Source organism: Atractosteus spatula, chromosome 2, assembly GCF_055471065.1.
Source record: "Atractosteus spatula isolate fAtrSpa1 chromosome 2, fAtrSpa1.hap1, whole genome shotgun sequence".
NCBI classification, from domain to species: Eukaryota; Metazoa; Chordata; class Actinopteri; order Semionotiformes; family Lepisosteidae; genus Atractosteus; species Atractosteus spatula.
This window is the reverse complement of record NC_142707.1, coordinates 50,730,219-50,753,247: the sequence shown is the minus strand read 5'-3', so window position 1 is coordinate 50,753,247 and position 23,029 is coordinate 50,730,219. Positions and strand designations below refer to the sequence as shown.

Here is a 23,029-nt window from a genome sequence, read left to right as displayed (position 1 = left end):
TAAAGCACATTCTAAAGCCTGGTGGAGGTCATGTCATGTCCCCGATAAGAATGTTATAACAAGAATTCCTTATACTTATATAGGGCTTTTCTGGACACTCCTCTCAAAGCCTTTTACAGGTAATGGGGACTCCCCTCCACCACCACCAGTGTGCAGCCCCACCTGGATGAGGCAACGGCAGCCATAGTGCACCAGTACTCTCACCACACACCAGCTATCAGTGGGGCAAACAGAGTGATGAAGCCAGTTCAGATATGGGGATTATTAGGAGGCCATGATTGGTAAAGACCAATGGGACATTTCGCCAGGACACCGGGGTAACACCCCTACTCTTTTTAAGAAACACCCTGGGATTTTTAATGATCACAGAAAGTCAGGACATCAGTTTAAGGCCTCATCTGATGGATGGTGCCTTTTTACAGTATATTGTCCTCCTCACTATACTGGTGCATTAGGATCCATGTAGACCGCAGGTTTTCCCAGGAGGTCTCCCATTCAGGTATTGACCAGCTTAGCTTCAGTGGGTTGTCAGTTGTGAGTTGCAGGGTGATATGGCTGCTGGCTTATAATGTGCGCTTTAACATCCTTATCTCTTTTGTTCAGTTAATTCCTTTTTTTTCTGAGCAATTTGGATTTAGCTGCTGCTTATGGTTAGGCTGTGATACATAGCAACTCCTACAGTGTTGTTCACTTTCAAAGTGCCTCTCCAAGCTGGATGGAGAGAATGGGCCCAGAGCAGTGTGTGACTGTTTTAACAGGGAGGAACAGGCTGGGAGGATACACTGATTTGCTTTGATTGAATAGATAGTGTCAATACGCTTTAATCAGAAGCTTCTTGATTGGTCGTTAAATTCATTAGAATGTAAAACAACAATTGAGCTGAAAGGACGAACAGACCTCCAAACACTTTACAAAGAGTAACAAGTGGAAAAAAAAGGTGAGAGTGACAGAACCTAGTGACAGTGAAAATGAAAGCAATTTTGCACATCGAGAACAACGTTGAAGCTTGTCATTTTCACCACGTCTTACAAAAGCACAGCATGAAACACTTTCTCCAGTTCTAATCCCCATTTTCTCAAGTCTGAGTGTGTGTGAAGGTGTGTGTGTGTGTTTGAGAATTAATCTCAAACAAATCATTTGAAACTTGGTGTTGGGTCACACCAAAGTACGAGCACTTCTGCGTATCTAAAACACCTACTGTACCCCCCAGCTGTGTGACTTTAGAACATCAGAACAGTTACAAACAAGAGGAGGCCATTTGGCCCATTAAGTCTATCCATCCCCTTTGACTCCTTCAGTCCTGGAGCTGCTCTGGTTACCATGAAGGTCTGTGAGTGTTCACAGGGATGATCACACAGCTGTTTCCCCTTCTTAAGGTTCATTAGTGTGATACAGCAACTTTTACCAGTGACATGGATGTATTTGCGTATCCTAGAATGCAAACTCTTTATTCATTCTTTATACTCGTTTTGCTCTGCCGGGGCACTGCAGTGCCATTTTTCTTTCAAACATAAAAAAGCTTTTAAAGACCAAATTACTGCACTAATGGTGCTTTCACATACTGTACCTACGATAAAAGCCTCTAAGAACTGCATGGACGTACAGCACAGAGAAAGGGACATGTGGGCTTCGTCTATTTAATCATCCTTAAAAACTGTTTGATTAATAATTTCAGTAAAAATAGGTCTCATTCGTCAAGACCTTTGATTCAAGCTGAAAGAGAGAAGCCTCTCCCTTTATCCATGACTCCTGGACAGAACAGGAAGTGTACATGTCATTTCCCACCATAAGATACCGAACCTTTATACAATGTCTTTTATTGTAGATGATAATTTATGCAGGGTTTCTGTATTAAACAAAAACATATTCATTGAATATTTTTGTTTGAATCAAAGTTTCCATTTACTTATACTAAACAGTAACTAGTAGTATTAGTATCAGTATTCATTTTGCAGGTCTACACTTTCTCAGGGTTAATGCTAACTAAAGCTTTACTAAGAGGCATTAGCACATCAGATCCCTTAAAAGAATATAAATCAAGCCAAGACTGGATTAATGGCACTATTAAGCCATTATTTTCTTAAAATAACATCCTGCAACATCAATAACGGGAGTTTCCTAGCTCTCGGAGCCATAGAGCCATAGAGCATGTAATGGTGAAAACAAAGCTCATCACTTGCAGTCATGTGAAGCTGGTGACAGCAGCTGTCTGTCTGCGGTCTGGGAGGGTCTGCTGTGCACAGCCTGGCTTGCTTCTCTGTAAGTGTCCTACTGTATATCCCACCAGCCAGATAATACAATAATTACAGGACCTATGATAAAACAGCATCATATTACCTTTCCAATGGCTGTCACATGGTGCAAGTTCTTTATCCTCACTTTCAGGTCAGGCTACCTTTTCTTACACTGTATTATTATAAGAATAACGCAGCAGGTTGATGTGGGTGCTTCTTCAATTTTTTTGTCTGCTAGATATTTTGTAGACTACCACAACAGTTCCAGTTGCCATCATCACTCTTAGTATTTAGAAAGAACTTCAAATCCCTTAGATCCCTGAACTCCTAGATTTGGATAACAAATTGTTTCATTCACCATTGACATACAGCACAGCGCACTCTGAGATGGTGCAAAGCTGCCATTTTACTCCAGTGGTTCAGCATGCACCAGTTAGGCTGGATACACATTTGCATGATCTTGAGAGGATGATATGCGTTAGACACTGCAGAGGGAGAAGAGTGCTGATCTGTAAATTTAAATAGGGCTTGCACTTGCACTTGCACTTCTTTAGAAAAGAAATCTAAACTATATTTTTTTACATTTGCATTTATTCATTTGGCAGTCACTTTTTGCAACTTTCAAATTTGGTCAAGGTGCAAAGGGTGCAGATACCAGTATCATTAAATGACAACAGAGCCAGAAAGAACACTAGTGCAGAGTTAACGAAGTGCTGGGATGTTGCACAGCGCTGAGGAGTTTCTGTGTGGCCTGACAAACAGGAAGCAGTATTATCAGGGTACAGTCAGTAAGTGAGGATCGGTCCCAGGCCTCTGGTGTCATGAATATCCTGAAGAGATAAGCTGTCAGTTTCTTCTGGAAGGTGGTGACTAAGGCCTCAGTTCTGACTGAGGCAGGTAGGTTGTTCTACCACTGGGGGCAGCACAGAGAACGGTGGGACCTGGGGTCTGTGGCCTGTCGACAAGAGCATTGCTGTTCTTAGTGCCCTATCAGGATTGCGGGGTGTCCTGACGCAGTCCTCCTCAAAGCCCTGCAGGTCCACACCAGGGTTGTGAATCTAATGTGAACTACAGCCAGAAGCCACTGAAGAGAGGTGAGGAACGGCGGATCTGAGACTTTTGGGAGGCTGAAGACTACCTGGGCTGCAGCACTCTATCTGTGCAGAAGCGGTCTGATGGCACCAGTGGGAAGTCCTGCAAGCAGCTGCAGCCTGGAGGTGGTTAGAGATGGGGCAAGGAGCTGAGCTGAGCTGGTTGTCACAGGGAGAATCTGCAGGAGAGAGTCCCAGATGAGAGGCAGTGTGTGAACCTAAGGCTCTTGTCAGTCTTGATGGAGCTCACCTTTGCTATGCCCTCTTTAGTTAAAATTTAAATAGATATATTCATACACATGTCAAAAATCAGAACAAAACCACACCACGCCTCACCATCAGGGGTGACCACTTCCATAATTCTACAAAATGACTGCTAAAATTAAAGAGGTCTGCTTGGGGGTGAACAGTAAGGCCATTGTTACATGTGGATTGACTCACAAGGGCAAGGAAAATCAATACAGTGTGTAGAAGCAAGGAAACGATGCAAGAAGGGATGAGAGAGAAAGTTACTAATTTCTGGTGTGGTGGTGGGGATGTGGTATCAAATTTGAGCAGGCAACTGATGAATATCATAAGAAAGAGTTATGCCCCAAGATGCACTCAGAGGGGCACTGAACAAGATAGCGCCACCCCACAATGCTTTGTGACAGCTGTGCTTTGCGATCTGTCGCCTCAGAGCAGCGTAAAGGACATTTCGCAAGGTGTCTTCCCAGCGGACTCGCAACATTCAAAGCCAGGTAATGGGCAAGGGTTGTGACAGGTGCGGAGCAGATGCCAAAGGTCAAAGAAAAGCAGAGCTCGAGATGCGAAAGTGCTAAAATCATCTAAAGCGCAAAAAATAAAACAACACGATTAATTGGAAATTCCTTTCGGCAGGAGCCCGGCACAAATGCTGTCACGGCGGCGTTCTCCAAGGTCCTGAAAGTTTCTGTTACAAATTAGAGCGACTTCCAAGGTACAAATCAGGAAAACGTGACGGAGGAAAAGCAGAAGCGGTAACTACAGTTATCTCATGCCTGGAAGAGTACACGTTCGTTATCCAAAATGCCTTTCTATTAGAGGTATTATCCTATTAGAGATATTGGTAGGTTGCATTTAATAAACGCCGAAACGAAGCAGCTTTACCATGATGTACGTATGAATTGCAATGAAATTAAAATGTGTTTCACGTTGCAATACCGCAGACTTAAATCTGTTTCTAAGGGGGCACAGTGTGGTCCCAGAGAAGGAAGTGGTCGTGGAGAGGTCCGCAGTGTGAATTAAAGCAATTATAATTAGAGACTTAAGTGGCAACACCTGTGTAATTGTCAAAGCACAAGGTGAGACAAATTACCTGGCGAGAGAGAGACCTCAAGGTGACTGCAAAGTAAATAAGTAGAGCAGATTGGAAGCGCGGCTCTTAATCTTGGCCTAAACGCAGAGATCCTCTGCTGGAGAAGTTGAACTGAAAAAATAAAAATCAAGTATTACAGTATGAGGATTCTCCTGTTAGGGGCTATGAAATAAAAAGCAGAGGGGCTCAGCGGGTTTTTGTTGCTGATAAAGCGACATGACCTTCCACCACTATCGCGTACATGGCAACACGATGTTAGGTAAACGGGCCACGCCGCGGACACTCGTGTCGCCCGCTGGCTGGGGGATATCGGGGGCCGCTCCTTCCGCTGCCGCTCAGGTCTAGAGGCACGTGAGGCACAGCTGTGGCACCAGCTGGCGGCGCCTTCCTGACTGCGGCGGTCGGCGCTTACTCCGGCTCTGCCCTTGTACCGAAGGGAGACGGGAAGACGCCAGCCTCCCGCTTGAGGGTACTCGGCGTCTCGCACCTTTAGCCAAAATTCACCACGCGCACCCGCCTCCTGAAAAGAACAGTGGTAGTATCTAAGCATAATTAAATTTGCACTGAAGTAAAACTGGGCTGTCCCGCCGAAGTGAGTTCGTTCCGAAGAGCCGCAGAGCGCTTTGTCCTCCTGAAACAGACCGCTGTGCCGGTACCCCCACTGACTATAACTGGCGGGGACGCGCCAGACCGGTCTCGGAACCTTGCGGTCCGCGGAGGTTTTGGGCTTTGGTCGTGACTGCTCACACGGCGCCCCGCCGACGCTGCTCGCTCTTTCTCCCGCACCTCGTTCGCTCCGATTCGACGCTGCCTGTATTTCTTTCGCTTCTTCTTTCGCAACTCCGAAAGTATTAGAGCTGCCCAAGTGTCTGCTTCTGATTCCCATCGCTCACAGAAAGAAGACAGCGGATTTAACTTGCTTGGCTTCTTCTTCGGCACAGCTTAGCCTTCTATTATTGTGTGCGATAGCTTAGGAGGAAATTGCTTTGACTCATAATTACTCGCGCTAATCCGCTTCCTAAGCACAGATCTCTGGCTACGTGTAGCCAGTCCCCTTCTGTCGGAGACCGTTACAGACGTTCGGATTTGCATTGATGTGAATACAGTTAGAAGTGTGGCCAATGTCAACAGGAGTTAATATGATAAACAAGTTAACTCTATAGGTTACATGTGCAGGATGCGGGGGGGATTCCGAACGGAATGCTAAAGAGGAGTATCGGGGGGAACGCACCGTTTCTGTATTCATTTTGTGTGTGTGCGTGTGCTTGAAGACTTGCGGTCTTTTTTTCTACTTTTTTTTTTCCCTCCCGTCGTCTTCCCTGCTCGAGCCGTGCTGGTTGTGCCATCTAGAGATCTTCGCGAGCTCACTGCAGTTGTCTGCTGTCTCGCGCGCAGCTTCCAATAGTTGCGCTGGATTCCTGCTCCCGGACTCGGGTCTCCGGCGCGAGGCACATGAGCTCGCCCGGCTGGTATAATGAACTTGAAGATTAGCGCTTCGAGCATGCTGACGCCACTTCTTGGACTCTCGGGCCCGAGTCGCTTTCTCAACAGTCGGCAGATGTTGAACGTGTCGGTGGCGTTCTTTTGAGAGCCAGAAAACTCACCCCACAGAACGTCCAGATAAGGCAACGCATCGGAACAGCGCTGTTAGAAGCATCCCGGAGGTTTGCCGGGGTCCCGTGATTACATCTGAGATTTTTGTTGGAATATACGCACATGGAGTCTCCAGCGAGAGGATTTTAAACCGGATTTGGGGAGCAAACTGTACAACTACTCCTGGTTTACGGCGTCAGCCGCACTGGTTACCCTGCTGGGTGTCCGAGGCTCTTGTGGAAAGGATGCGCGCTGTGGAAATGGCTTGTGTGTTATCGTCTGGAGATAAGAGAGCATATTGGAGAGCAGTACTGGAGTGAAACAAGCGGGTACTCTCAAACCACTCTGAGATACAACGGATAGATGTCCGCTTACAAAGGTAAGGGGGAGTGTGTTCCAGCGCCGATACCAGAGCGGAATTCGTCGCTCAGTAGTATTCCGAAATTCTCTGTGAACGGCTAATTTATAGCTAAAGTGTTGTCGTATACATTTTTGTGCTGTACAGTAAATGCTAATAATGGTGCTTCTAATCATCGTAATAACGAAACGGCAAATGCAACTCTTTTGTTTTTAAGTACAAGCAAGGCATTTTTATTCTGTGTTTGATGCTGTAGTATGATGTTTTTCTTCATCAAATGCATGTTGAACCGTGACAGATATCCCACGCTGTTTTTTTTCTCACAAATGAACCCAGTAGCCTGCAGCTGTTCACAATGCCAAAACAGTCTCTTGACCTACCCCGCGGTGTTATTGACAAGTGCCGAAATTAAAACGAATGAACGAATAAACGACTAGCACTGTATATTCCCCGACTCCCCTTCGAATTGGTTCTGCACACACTCGTTCTTTCGATGAAACCCAGTTTCGTCAGAATCCGTTCAAAGTGCCGAAAAGCGCAATGGAAGTGTTCAGTAATGTCCTTTTGCAGTTGCTGGAGATGTTAAGATTTACTACAGAACATACATTCGAAATTATCTTCCTTGCTGCCGAATTTTCGAAATCAATTTAACCACTAACAACAAAAATGAAAGACAAACATTAACTATATACAGTACCTGTAATTTACCATCTGTTTATCCTTCAGGAAGAACAGACATGTACTGTATATCCATACCTTTTTAAGGGACTTATATAATATTAGCTATTTATATCAAAGATGTCTATATGTATTATTGAGTGAAATTAAACTAATGAATGAACAATTGTCGGCTTAGTCTTGTTTGCTTTAGGTCTGGAATCCGTGGCGATTAGGACAGAAGTCAATGTGAACAGTCTTCGCCCAGAATAGACTCCCGTCGCACACGCAGATACAGTATAAACGTTGAGAGTTTCTGTTTTCGAGGGGCAATACTGTATGGTATGGTTTAAAAACCTCAAGGCGGTTTCCGAAACCAGAGTTACAAGTGCGTGTGCGCCTGTCGAGGGGGCTGGGCAAATGGGATGCGTTTTGTGCTTGTTTGAAACTACTGCACAACTGATCACTTTGAAGACCGCGGTCTGGTGTAACATACAGTAATTGACATCACCCAGCCCAACTTTGTGTGAGGTGACGCAGTGCCGTCCCTTTTAGCGCTTCAGGCTTCGACTGGTACGAGAAGGGAAATGTCTTACAATAGCTCGGGTACTTTTCCAGAACAGGGGGCTAGCACCCTTTCATGGGACCTGTGCTTCAAGAGGTGAAATCCCAAACGCGGGCGAACGGAGTGTGCAGTCTGGGGTCATATGAGCGGGTACTGCCTTGGCAAAACCCGACCTCTCTCTCATAGGAAAAAAAAAGCGGTCAATACATTGTAAACAAACATATCCGTGCTCACAGCTGGAGCTGAAGCCTTCCGTGAAGCCTTGGTGTTTAAGCAAACCTCGAGGCTTCTGATAATCTAATTTACAGAGCGTGTTTAGCGCTGTGTGTTCAAACAATAAAAAGTTCACAGCGTGTGATTTAATTTGTTGATGGCTTTTAAATACGATATAGGCACCAAAGAATATTTCATTTCCAAGATGGTTGTCTGTCGGAAGACCATGGTGACAATGGAAATGTGTTCGAATTAAAGCACCGCAGCACTAACAACAAGCATTAACAGATTCCCCAGCGCTGTGCTTTATCACGTCTGTCACGATACTGGCCTTCATCCCCACAAAAGTGCGGGATCCTTGTCTGTATCGTGTTAATGATACAAGGAAGGATGCGATCAATGTCACGTTCATGTAATCAATTCATGGTGTATATTATAAACACATTCACACCTCTCAGGTTGTCGGTTTTTTTTTTAAATATCCTCTCAAAGATTCTGCAGAATTAAAGAACGGTGAATGTGTTTAGCGTTCCTTCTGCCCACATTGCGGTCTCCCCGGTCATGTGAACCCCAGTTTTGACCACCTCTTAATCTGACTATCATTCTCATTAAACTGAAGAGCCGCCTATCGGGGAGTCGGAGCGTGCTGTATGCTGATAGCGGCACGGCCATTGCAGGTAAAATGGGTTCATCTGCATTCCACGTGTACGTGACAAATGTTGCTTTCCAGGCCGCGTGGGCGTGTCTGATTGTATGAGGTGGAGAGTTATTGGAAAGGAGTTTGTAAAGACGGAGTTTTTAACGCAGAGCGTGATAGCAGTGTTTTTACCTTTCTTCTCTGCATGCAGTGTGTGTGTGTGTGAGTGAGTAAGCAAGCAGTTCGCTTGCTGTTTCTGAGCGCGATTGGTGTCTCTGAAAGCTGGGTACACAACCCTGGGTCAGTTCAGGTGCGGACATTTTGGGGTCATCGCACCGTTAATAATCAGGTTGGGCTCACTAGATCACTTACAGTAGGTTTCTTGTTTGTTACTAGTGACTTTCAGTAGTTGGGCCATAATGGAATTGAAATTGAGTGATTCCTTGCTTCAGGAACTGTGTGAAAAGCACAATTTACTTATCAGAAATTTGGATTCGGTGACAAACTGACTTTGCTGTCCCAGTACTTCCCGAAGGGAACTATAGATATCGTCTTCCTCCACAGATTTCTATACCCAAAATCATTTCTGCATTTTCTAGACCAGTCATTTGTCAAATCATTTTTATGGAGAAAAATCAAACTGAATAAATTATGCAGCTTTGACTTTGCAATTCTCCCTTATCTGACAGATCTGATTAGCAATCTTCTTCTCAGTGTGTTTTTTTTCCCCACCTAACAGCTTTTCAGTGAAATTTTGACACACAGAAAGAGTTGGCTCTTGCTCATTGTAGTCGGCTGGATCTATCAACCCGAGTCATGTTTCTAAGTGTCAGTCATGGGAAAATGCAAGCTTAGTTCTTTTCGCATTAGAAGCTGAAAGACTGAAAACTATGAAGCAGCCCTGCACACCAACAGCAACTTGTTAATGTCATCTGCTGGACTGCAGTGTGCAGTATATGGGCTTGAATGGACTTGGGTCAAGCTTAGTTTGGTTACCTAGCGGCTGTGTGATTTGGGTCATTGCCATGTTGTACGATAAATGCAGCTCAAAAAGTATTGAAGACATTTCTTCTAGACAAGCCAGCAAAATACTTCTGTAAACGTCTGATTTCATTCTGCTGCTGCCATCTTCAGTTACCTCATCAGTAAAGACAAGTGAGCCCATTTTGAGCAGTAAGCAATTTCTCCATGATATTCTGCCTACCAAGACTCAGGATTTGTTCAGAAATTCAAAGATGAGCCAGGAGAGTTTTCAGGACACACCAGACCAGAAGAAACATTTACCAAAGTGATGGGGAGGTTAAAGTATGGAGAAAGAAAGGAACTGTAGATGTCCCAGAGAGCTTCACCTGAGAAGTCCAGTGGGTGTACTGTACTGTATATATTGGGAGCAATGTACTTGAATGTTTTGAATGAGGCTGAATGAGTGAACTTCCACTGACAGTCTAAAGAAACAATACTTTGTGACTGAGTTTCAAAGGGCCTGTGATCTTATTCCCTCTTTTTATTTGTGCACTAAAAAGAGAGCATGAAAACGACAGTGCTTGTCACAGCCAGAACCAACGTGTGGAGAAGGGAGAAGGAAAAGATAAAATACTGCAGAAATTGCATTTCCTTTAATTGCAATTGAGTTAGTGAGTAACTGCTCTCCCTCTGTATCCTGATATTGTTAGTACTGTAGTTAATGACTCAAGTTTCTTGAGTGAGCCGTCAATGGAAGGATGTTGTGAATTTTCAAAGTCTGGGGAAGCAAAGGGGAATGTTTAATTGATGTTTGCCAATTTATTTGTATGCAGGTTCTTATCTTACTTTTGTTTTCACAAAACACTACAACTACCCCTCACCCATGCCTTTTCTCTCTCAGTGGTACTGCCCTAAATTACTCTAAAAACACCATAAAATAGTTACAATGGAGCCCCGCTATAACAAGGTTTTGTCTGAGTTAACAGTAGCACCCCAACACCCCACTGTCTCCCCCTTGCCACCCTGGGTCTCAGCAGTCCAGAGCTTCAGATACAGTGCCTTGCAAAGGTTTCAGAGCTGTCCTATTGAGTCCCATGTGTGCAATTAGCAAAAAATGTATCCACACGACTGCTTGAACAAGGTTTCGGAAGGTAAGATAAGTTATAGTAAGTATCAGCAAGAATTAAAAAGAAAAACTAATGTCAAGAATGTATTATTATATATCAGCTTAATATTGGACGGAAGCACCTTTGGCAGCAATTGCATCTGTGTGCGTTTCTGGCTCAGTCTCTACCAGCTTTGCACACCAGCTTGGTGCAATGGTTGCCCATTCTTCTTGGCAGATCTGCTCAAGCTCACTCATGCCACCACCATTACATTGATGTTAGGAGTATAGCTGAATGAGCACTGTGATGTGTTGGCTTTGTATCAGATGTTATACTTTGCATTTAGACCACAGCATATAATTTTTTCCTTATCTGACTACAAAACATTTATTGTGTGTACTATCACATACTGTGAATTCTTTGTTGCTAACCCCATGCAGGATTTGAGCTGTGTTTTATACTCTGACATACAGGGCAGGTTTATGGAGTGACTGGGTTACTGTTGACTCATGCACATTTTCTTCCATCTTATTAAACTCTCTAACCAGTTTCCTCCTTGCCTGACTGCTTAATCAGGGGGATAACCAGATCTAGCCAGTGTCTGGGTGGTATGATACACACTCCAGTTCTTAAACATTGACTTTACAGTGCTCAAGGGGATATGCACTGTTTTTTTATTTTATGTATACCTTTCTTCTGATTTTTATCCCTGAGTCATTTTGAAAGATCCTTGCTCTTCACAGTGGAATCTTTGATTGAAAATCATCACCTATGCAAAGAACCTTTATAGAGATGGGTGTATTTATTTTGAAATTATGTGAAACACTATTATTGCACACAGTTAGAGGCCACTCATGTAATTGTGTGGTTCATTAAGATAATTTTGTACACTTTAATTTAGGAGTACCACAGCAAAGGGTTTGAACACTTCAATACAATCACAAGGTTTCCATTTTTTTCATTTTTATTTTCCTCTTTCTTTTTTTTCTTGTGAATACAGTATGTGGAGTAGGTTGTGTATTTAGCTAATTTCAATTGCTATTTCAAAGTGACTGCAAGTTTTAAAGCAACAAAATGTGAAAAGTGCACAAGGGTCTAAATACTTTGCATGATACTGTATATGGTGACTCTCAGCACAGCGCCAGCTGTGTTTTTAACTGCAGCTGGTCCAGCCTACCAGGTCTGTCTCTGCTGCTTTGAGAAGAGTCTCTGCTCAGCAAGAGGACAGAATGTGACCATGAATAGGAATATCCCTATTTGCTGTAATGGACAAACGGAAAGAGACCAGTTCCCAGAGCTAAACAGCCTCTAAACACTGTCAAAATATCTAAATGGCACCCACATAGGGGTCTAAAGATAATTTCATTTGATACTGTCTGTGAGCAGTCAGATATACTCTGTGATGGAAACATAAGTGGATTATGTGACGGTTAGCATTTTTGGTAGCAGATTTGATCATATTCAAAATACTGCCCAAGGAAATGGAAATGGAAGTGACTTGCTATCCCTGCTCTAGATAGTCATTTAAAATTTTATTTTAATGCTTATGATAAAAGACTGAAACAGAGAAAAACCCTTTCTTTGGCCACAGAGATCAGATTATGCATTGAGTGTATAGAGAGTCTTGCCCCAGAGGGGGCGTCTTAGACATGCGTTTGTCAAGGGACATGTAAGTAAAAAAAGGATGAGGAACCTGGACGTTCACTGTAACTGTAGACCCTGGAACTAATGAATACCATTCTCATCGAAAATAGTTTTCAGAATGTGAATCCCTTTGTCACTCCAATGACAGAAGAATTGCCTGTCAGGAATTTATGATTATGGAAGCCAAGCCTGATTCTTGATAGGGTTGGGGGTTGACAATTCATCATAACTGACATTTAATAGACACCAGACTGCTTCTGTTAAAAGGGGTAGAATTTATTGTAACTCATTGAGTCGGCTGATACCATAATTCTAGTGGAAGACTTATTTGAACAGACTATCAGGGAATCTGGCATGCTGTTGGTAAACAATACCGTCATGATATATCTGTATATATACTGTACTGTATGAACGAGTAGAGGTTAATTTTGCTCTGAAACATTGGAAAGAAATAGCACAATGTTTTGGCGGTTGTCTTCTTCATGTGTGAGCAGCTGAAGAATACTCAGCCTCTGGCTTACAATTAACCTGTTTGTTCCTTTGCAGTCTCCACATTGATGTAGCACTCCACTTGAACCTGTCTCTGTAATTACATCCTCATGACGAGATATATTCATGCACAAACTCTACCGTTTGTTTCCATGACTCAGCTTATTCCACATTCGTATTTCCGATTATTTCTGTGTTACAAGAAATATTTGCCCATTACACAGTGCCAGTTATTCCCTCTAAACTAGGAAGTATAAAAAAAAAGCTGAAGCCAAAAATGCTTGCATGTGGCAAGAATGTCAGTAGCACCTGTTTCGTGCTCGAACAAAAGCTGCCGTCTCCCTCATGCGTGGCTCTGCTATGGAAGCCAGAAGCTGAAGCTTTTGGAACCTTGCCTGTGAGGGTGCCCGTGGCTGTGTACCAGTAATGATAATGAACAGCAGAGACGCGATCGTGGTCGGTGCGCAGGGATTTCTACTTTGCATCTGCATTTGCAACAGTTCAGGCAGTGTTTTTACAACAGAAGATGGCTGTGATTTAATGGCAATTTGCACTGTCTCACCAAACACATTGGGATAATCTAGTGCCTAGCCCTGTGTCTGTGGCTCTATTATTTTCTTTTTATTATTACCATGAATATCAAAAACATTTTTTACAGATCTGAACCCTGTGGTGTCAAGGGGAAAGATTACCTAATATTTTTATGCCTGATTTGACCCCTCCCCTCCCCGATCATACAGGCTTACAGGCACAGATCTCTTCTTGTGCTCTGATGTCTTTCCAGTCCTAAGAAAAAACACTTTCTTTGCACTGCCTTCAGAGTGGGAATGACCATACAGTCATACATTCCTCGTTACATTTAGCAGTTTTTAAAATGTAAGTAATAAGAGCTGGCTGGGGAATTACAGCTGAGTGTTAAATTTTGTTTGCTTGGAGTTTGACCAAGATATTTTTCTTCTGGGCCAGACGAAAGACCCGTTTAGCCAAACGACAGGTTCTCAGTGCCAGGAATACAGTAAATACTGTAAATATGTGGTCTCACCGATTATGCCCTGTGCTACAGTGGCTCTGCTACTACAGGAGGTGAAAATGGAGGATCAAATTCCATTTTAACAACAACCACACCAAAAGCAAGCTCTCTCACTCACTTGGGAGTCTTGGGCTTATATATAGTTTACTCACTGTTCAAAGGCAAGCTCAGCTCTGTTCTAGCCAGCAGTAAACAGTTAGATTTTATGATTGCAATCTGAGACAAAGGAGGGCCATACCCAGAGATCATGTGACACAGGATCCTTGATGAGTCTCAGGTGGAGCAAGCAGGCCGATGAGAAACTGAGCAGCTCTTGTATGACATTTCGTCTCCTCTGCATGCCCCTCTGCTCTGACCTGCATTGATTCATTTCTGCAAGCCAGTGTACCTCTGGGAATGGCTACAAAATCCCCAAAGCCACTGGGGTATGTTTTTAATTCACACGAGTAAGCAAAATCCAGGCTATTTGGATTTTTGGCCAACGCAGAGAGAAATTCTACAAACGCCAACAGAGCTTGGATTACAAAGATGCAACGTCATCTTGGAAAGGAGGGTCAGTGGCATTGTGAGTGATTGTAGGGAAGGCAGGGGATATGTTACAATTCTAGTGATATTTATAGTGCTCTCCAAAAGCATTGTGACAGCAAAGCCAAAATTCTTATTTGTGCTTTACACTCAAGAAATCTGTATTTATGATTATGACACTAATAGAAATGACATGAATAATCAAATATTGTATATCCATGGAATTGCACAAAAAATAATATGTATATAATGTAAAATGTTTTATTTTAATGCCTGTGATTTGTACAAGAGAGGACATACTGTATTTAATTAATGTAAAATTCAGCATTTGGTTGAGTAGCCCTTTGAGGCAATAATTCTACGTGCAAGGCAATAATAAGGCATGACGTCTGCAGCCCATTGAGCTCGCCAAGTTCTCTGATCATTTGAGATGCTTCGCTAAACCTTTGCTACAGCCAATTTGAGTTCTTACTTATGACATATTCCTGGTGTGCTCCTAATTAAGTTGTTGCTTCTGCATACAAAATCCATGCTCAATTGCATTTAAATGTGGAGACGGACTTGGCCAGTTTAAGATTTTCCATTAAAAATTATGGAAATGGTTTTAGGTTGTTGTCATGCTGCATGGCTAAGTATTGCCAAACAAGAATGGAAACACTTTCTTCTACATCAGCAAACAAAAAGATTCTGTAATCTTTAGAATTCATTCTGCTGCTGCCATCATTAGTTATATCATCAGTGAAGACGGGTGAACCAGAATCAGAGGCAGTCTTGCATGACCAGGTCATGACATGGCCTCCACTATGACCCAGTATTTGTTTGGGAGGTACGCAGATGAGCCAGGAGACTTCTGGGACAGTTTTATGGACAGATGAGACCAATATCAGCCTTCACCAAAGTGATGGACAGGTTAAATAAAATCTAACGATCAGCTTGAGTGCTTCCTGCACCATTTCACCAACTTCCACCCGTCCCTCAAATATACGGTTAACATATCTCCCACTACTCTTCCGTTTCTAGACATCAACTTCTCCATCAACTACCCCCGACTCTCCACTTCGGTTTATTACAAACCCACGGATTCACACAGCTACCTCCTGTATAGCTCATTTCACCCCAAACACACTAAAAACTCTCTCCCTTTTTCACAGTTCCTTAGGCTACGACGATTGTGCAGCGACGACATCAACTTCGAGAACCAAGCCCTCAAAATGTACTCCTTTTTCATCAACAGAGGATACCCCAGCAGTGTGATTGACAGGGCCCTTGCCTGAGCCAAAAACACCCCTCGGACCATCAACCCGATCAGGAACTCCCCCCGTAACAACCGCATTCCTTTTGTGCTTCCTTACCACCCTAACACACTTCCTATCCCCAGGACTATTAACCACACCTTTTCCATCCTACAGGATGATCCCTCCATTGGGGCCCTCTTTTCTGACCGCCCCATCATCTCATATCGCCGAGCACCTAATCTGCGTAACCTCCTTGTTCACAGCTCCCTTGACCGCCCTCAACAACCATCCACACCTGGCACTTTCCCTTGCAACAGAACTCGCTGTATCACCTGCAAGTACACAGCCACCACCACACTCATTCAAGGCCCCTCAGGACAATTCCGGATCACCCAGACAGCATCTTGTACCTCCAGCAACCTTATTTACTGTATCTCTTGCAGTAAATGCCCAGCCATCTACATTGGAGAAACAGGAAGGAGACTCGGAGACTGCTTCAGAGAACACGTCAGGGCTGTGAAGATGAAAGATCTCTCCAAGCCCATTGTTTGTCATTTCACCTCCGACGGCCACGACCACTCTAATCTCTCCGTCTGTGTTCTCAAAGATGGTTTTCCGAACTCATACATCAGAAAGACCACCGAAACCAAAATTATTCTGCAGCTAGGATCACACATTCTCCCTTCTCCTAACGACAGACTACTGTTCTTTTAAATTTTCTCCATTCATTGGAAGTTTCATTTCACACCTCTCTGCACCCATTCTGACTTCACACCTCTTGATTGGCCTCTCTGTCTGTCCCCTGCTCCCGCCTCTCACTCCTCCTCCCTCCCAGCCTTTGTTCTCCTGCTACTTTACCTTTGCCTACTGCCCTGTCTCTTTCACACCTGAAGAAGGCTCCACGGCCGAAACGTTGTGTTCTCTTTCTTCTTTTTTTCAGCATGGAATAAACCTATTACTTGTTCCTTTGCAGGTTAAATAAAATGTCTAGAAATAAAACATGTAGTGATGCTCCAAAGACCCCCCCCCCATCTGTGAAGGATCCATATTAGTATCTGATGATGACAAACTTAAACTGTTTGACCGTAAGGTAAAAATAACAGATTTATCTACTTTAGATATTTCTAATAAGCACACTGAACAAAGACTTTTTCCCTGAGGTCTGGGATCAAGCCATGTTTCTTTTTCAAGGTACATCTTTACGCTAAGGTTTGTGAGAGTGGGGAACCAACCTCCAAGCCATGTTGTTGCAAGTGATACCCTGGTTTCTTTCAAGAAACTGTTGAAAGACCCGCTCAGCTCAATTAGCTGCTAGCAGACAGAAGCTAGAGTACATGTGCAGATGGGAGGCCATCCAGCCCCTTTTTGTATGTTCTTTTTCTCCTCTCTGGGTCAAGCAGCAGTTTTTTCAAATGTAATCAGCCTTGTCTGGAGCAAGTCCTGCTTTCCCTTTCTCATTTTCCCAAGGCTGGAAGGGAGGCAATACAAGAGTGTTTGACTCACATTTGATTAATTTTCCAAACATGTAAACTATCTCTCCTACAGCACACAGTTGTTATATATTGATTCCAAGCAAGTTAACCACTGTTTGAAGAGAGCTGTCTTTTTCTTAATGAAATCTGAAGTGGAGAAATTGATTTCACATACATTTGTCAATGTTGATGAATGGGAAATTCAAGCTGAACAATGTCTCTTGAAACAATGAGCTTAGCTGAGCCAAATATCTTTCCCACATTACGTTGTGTTTGGTAGTTATTTTCTGTTTGCACTGGAAATATAAATGGAAGTTTAATTAAAACTGGTGTTCATTGTACAGTATGCTGTACATTAATAAGACATATTGTTGATATGAGCAATGGTGTGGTACTAAGACGTTGTAGCAACACATTGCAGTTTTATTTGGAGACTATAAGAAACATGCCTCTTTTGAAGGAAAACGGCAATACAAAGCACGGTACTGTCAGAACACAATTCTGAAAGCATACATGCGTACAGCACATAACACTGCTTGACTGGGTTTCCTCACTTTCTGACAGCCGTGCACTGGCCCTAAAGGATTAGAGAGATGCATTTTTAAAACCCTCAATTAACCTGTGCACATCATAGCCATGTTTGTGCACTTGGCACAGTGGAAAGAAGGGAGTTGACACTCTGTTTTTTCAACACACATTAACACGTACTGTATCAATACTTTCTGGTGCTGGTCGGCACAGTGCTACCATTATTACCCCCAGTGCTGGGGCCCCGAGTTCAATCCCCTGTCGTGGAGTTTGCATGTTCTCCCCATGTTCGTGTGGATTTGCTCCATGTGCTCTGGTTTTCTCCCGTGGTCCGCAAACATACTGTACTGGTTGATTCTAGGAAACCTGGCCCTGTTGTGAGTGTGTGTGCCCTGCAAATGACTGGCATCCCATCCAGGGTGTATCCTGCCTTGCACCAGTCGCTTGCCGAGATAGGCTCCAGTTCCCCCCCGACACTGTGTTGGATAAAGCAGTTAGGAAATGGGAGGCTGGATGGAGCTCATGATCTTTGTTCTTCTGCATGGGATAATTCAATCAGGCATGGCTTCATCAACACACGCATGCTCCATCATGGGATTAAACTGAGGGTATTCTGAGTGAAGTGTCTTGTTTCTTGATATAAAGCCTAGTATACACAGGTTGGAGTCTGCATTTTTGGCTGTATGAGTTCATTCCAGGTTTTCAGACAATTTCCATCTTACACTGTTGTATAGAAATTAAGATCCATCAAATTTCAAACTACATTTTCCAATCCAGGGTTGTAAGTGGGCCAGAGCCTATCCCAGCAAGCAAAAGGCGCAAGCCAGGGTACATCTTGAATCGAATGCCACACAGGGGCACACACAGAGACACGCTCACACCAGGGGCAAATTTTCTCAGAAGTCAATTAACCTACCAGTATGCCTTTAGACCTGGGAGCACCCAGAAAAACCTGCGTGAACACAGGGAGAATATACAAACTAAATGTAGATAGTTTCCAAGGTCCAGAATTGAATCTATGGCCCCAGTGCTGTGTGGAGGAAATACTAACCACTGTGCTAATGTACCGCCCAGGAATGTACAGTAATATACAAAATTTTATGGAAAAATTTCTAACCTGATGTTGTTTTCCAGACATCTTCCCCCTAACTCTTTAATTTCCCTCGAATTTATGGCTATTATAACACGTTTTTCATAATGCCGAGATCTTCAGGGACTTACTTATCCTGTTATAGCAGAATTGGCTGCATTTCTTTCCTGTTCCATAAGGAGTTTGTCTGATCCTAGATCAGTAATTCACAAATTTGTTACAATCTCACACAGACAGATAGAAAGCTGCTGCAAGTGTTATTCTATAACGAAACCTTTTCTTAACAGAAGAGGAGATGCATAAACCTTTTTTCTTTGAATCAACACAAGACTGCGTTACTGTATTGGCGCATTACAAACTGTTAGCTAAAGCTCATCTGATCCTTTTAAGAGAAAGCATTGTTAATTGTTATTATTTCTCATCTAATATTTATTTCTGGTGAACAGAATGTCTCCAAATATTGTGTGGTTGCTTCCATCTACTAGTGACAGAATAGATTATAGCATACCTAACATTCTTACCTCTGCAAAACTATATCCATTGTTCAATTTATATTTATATAAAGTCCCTCTTTCAATAGAATGTGTGATCTTTACATGGCAACCTGGAAACAAGCTGCATTTTCATTATTGTTGCAATTTGTCTAATGCAGGAAAGTACTGTACCCTGGCTTGTTTCCAAATGCGTATTCTGTTTTCCAATGCCTCTAAGTAGACTGTGGACTTTGTGAACACATGGAGCAGCTTCTCAGTGGCACTAATAGCTAAATATATGTGTACATATGTCACTGAATTCCTCTGTGACGTCAGATAAGTACATCCTTAACTTCATGTGAGCAGCTGTCTCGGCTCCTGGTGTCGGACTCATTGTCCATTTTAAATAAAAACCTGGCAGCTGTTTCTGTTGTCCTGTTTAAAGGGATTTGGGACCAGTCTGGCAGAGCTGTGCCATGTGGCTGCTGCTTTGACCCTTGCCAATCTCATGCCAAAGGGTAACTCTGTTTCTGTAACAGTTATGGGAACATGCACAGAGCAAACCTGGAAGAAATCTCATAGCAGTACTATGGAAGCCACACACATGCAATATCGAGGGAATTAATGTATCTCTTCTCAAGAAAAATAAAAATAATGCTATTGTACAAAGAATTTGCTCTTGGCATGCAATCTTTTTTCCTTATTTGTAAGATAATAGTTCATCCTCATACATCTTTATTTTGTAGTAATAGCCTTTTAGCTTAATGGAGATGTGTAGAGAAATAAGTGATGTGAATGACGAATGTCACTTGGCAATCAGTTGAGATCTTGCTTGTGAGTGTGATAGATCAGCTACTGGTAGCACCTCCTAGTGGCTGTTTATTATTATTATTATTTTATTATTATTCCCTGGGGATAATATCGATGCCAACAAAGAAAACAGTTTACACTGTGAGAGTGAGATTGCAGAGGGGTTGAAAGCTATTCTGAGGCTGTTACTGTTATACCCATGGATACAGAGGTGTGTCCCAGATAGAAGCAGTGTAATACAGAGTGGGGGGGGGGGGGGGTGATTCACACACTCTATAATGCTCTTAGCCTTCTTTAAAACCGTCTGTGTGTAGGGGGCATGTATGTTTATGTGATTGGCCCCAATGATTTTGCTGCTTATCTTCACTGATTTTCCCAACCTTTTCAAATTAATGGTATGTATGTTGCCAAACCAACATGTGAGACAATCGGTTTAAAACACCTTCGATAAATGAGTTGTAGAAAAAATGTTAAAATAGTTCTGTCTACCTTAATGTAGCTCAGTTTTTTGTCAGTGCAGTCCCAAGTACTTGTATTCACCAAAAACCTTTAATTACAGTCATTTAGAGGGGTGTGGCATTTTTCCTAAAGTCAATTAGTCCACAAAATTAACAATAAGGGGGACAAGACACAGCTCTGAGGGAATCCAGTAGAGTAGTGAAGTGAATATCAGATAACCGGTTCCACACTTGGACTTGCTGAGACCTACTGTATATGTTAAGATGTCTGGAAACCATTTTGTCAAGTTACGGTTTAATCTATAGTTCTATTAGAGCTTCTGAGCTAGCAAGAGTGATTGAAAGCAGAGGAAAAATTAACAAATAAGATTCTTACAAATGTCTGCTTGGTCAGGTTGCTGATAGACAATTTGAGTATTGCCCTCCTTTTTCTGTGTGCAAACTTCAGTAAGTCTGTGCACAGTACAGTTTCCCTTCATTCTGATCAATATGAGGTCAAGACGCTCAATGATGTGTGATTAAGTTTTTTTTTTATAATGATATCATATAACTGTGGAGGTTTTAAATTTCTTTGTGCACAGCTGTACATACAGTACCTGCTATCCTGTGTGGAGTATATTCTTAACGCCTTAGACAATCACGGGACCAAATGAGAGCATGGTGACTGCTGCTTATGAAGTTCTTTAATTTTCTTCATGCCGAATTTTCCTAATTTTGACAAAGAAAAGATTTCCTGAACTGAACATAATCTTCAGTTGCACCATTGTAATCAGTTATGAGTTAATGACTGCATGACATTGACAGTGGTTTTCAGATGTGATAAATGCAGCTCAAGTATTTTGCTACGTTTCTTTTTCACCAGTACTTACACTGTTAAACAGTTAAAATAACTGATCATACCATCCTTTAATAATGATTAATGATGAGTATAGTGTGTTTGTGGATGGTGATAAAGATGTTTGTGTATATTGGAATTACTGGATTAAATAACTACAGTTTAAATGTTTTCTTACTCAAGTTGTTTCTCAGCATGGTCATATGACACTAATTTGTTAAACACTGGGGAGATTTCACAATTGGATTATTACCCTTTATTGTAATTTCACATAAAGTACATGATTCCAAATTTCTTTTCTCTATTTCATGCTTTGAGTGGTTTTATCCGTAACCTGCAGGAGAATCTGGCAAATAAAATATTCCTTTATTCAAAATCTAAAGATTCCAAATCTGGGTAATAAATGATCACGAGTATGCTATAGAATGGCACGGTAGTTAGCAATGCTGCCTCACAGAGCTGGGGCCCCAGGTTGAATTGTGTGTGGAGTTTTCCTCCCACAGACATACTGGTAGGTTAATTGGCTTCTGGTAAATTGGCCCTGGAGTGAGTGTGTCTGTGTCTGTCCTGTGATGGACTGGCCTGTTCAGGGTGTATCCTGCCTTGTGCCTTCTGCTTGCTGGGAAGGTTTGCTATGACCCTGTATTGGATAAAGCCGTTAGAACATGGACAGATGGATAGAGTGCTGTCTTTCACTCACAAAGCAAAGCTTTCTGCAATAGTGAACTGCAGGTTCAGATTTGCTAATATCTTTAAAAAATGCTGCATGCTTTGTTTGGTTTCTCTTTATACTCAATTCTCAGAGTTTACCTGTGACGACAGAATACCTTTAACAAGAAACACAGTAATATCTGTCAGCCTCACAGACCACACACACACAATACAGTTCATGCCCCTGTCATTTTACACACAGCTTAGACTACACAAGCAAACGTTCACAGAAACGTATCTTCTGTTTGCTGTCTGATGTCAGGGTGACATTCGTCATGCTCCATGCTGCTGTGTCCTTTCATTTCAAATTGATTTTGCTCAGCTAATCAGTCCCATTTCTCAAAGTGTTCGAAGAGGCCACCCACCTTCCTAAGACAGCACACACACAGGTGGAGAGCCTACAAAGCAGTGTGTTGTAAGCATACTTCTCTATACTCCTAAAAAATAAACAAACACCAATGTCACTAACAGCACATTGACCACATACAATGTCCTGTTGCAGAGGAACATTGCCAGTGACAACATCACAATGCCTTGACTGACATTATCCACAGGATGATTTTAAGCTTATAAGCCATAAGTGAGGTTTGTATCTTACAGAAATAGTCTGATGTTTAAAAGGACCTATAATATCATACTTGGAGTTAAATGGAAAGCTTGTTGAGTGGCTTTCAAGAGATAACATTCACATTTCATTGGGTTGTCTGCTCTGTAAAGAAACTGTAATTTAGTGGGATCTGAAGCTTATCTAGCAAGGGCTTAAACTGGAGAATGGATGAGCTTGTCAGTTCCAGAGTGTTGCTGAAATACGGGCTCACAGTGGCCAACTCGGATATCATGTCTTTAAACATATTTATATTGCCACACCAGGTCTCAAATGACCCAAACAAGAGGGTAAGAAGAAAAGTCTTCCACTGATAATGTAATAATTTATATACACATTTCCCATAAATGCAGTTAGAGATGAAAACTGAAA

The 23,029-nt window shown here is 42.5% G+C and overlaps 1 protein-coding gene across 1 annotated transcript in view; it reads left to right on the top strand.

Moving 5' to 3' along the window:
• Nucleotides 1–6,425: 6,425 nt before the first annotated feature.
• Nucleotides 6,426–23,029, top strand: part of LOC148839835 (leucine-rich repeat and fibronectin type-III domain-containing protein 2-like) — a 174,986-nt gene continuing 158,382 nt past the window's right edge. Inside the window, exon 1 of the mRNA XM_088935144.1 lies at nucleotides 6,426–6,633. The gene's annotated coding sequence lies outside the window, so the exon portion shown is untranslated. The remainder of the gene's footprint in view (nucleotides 6,634–23,029) is intronic.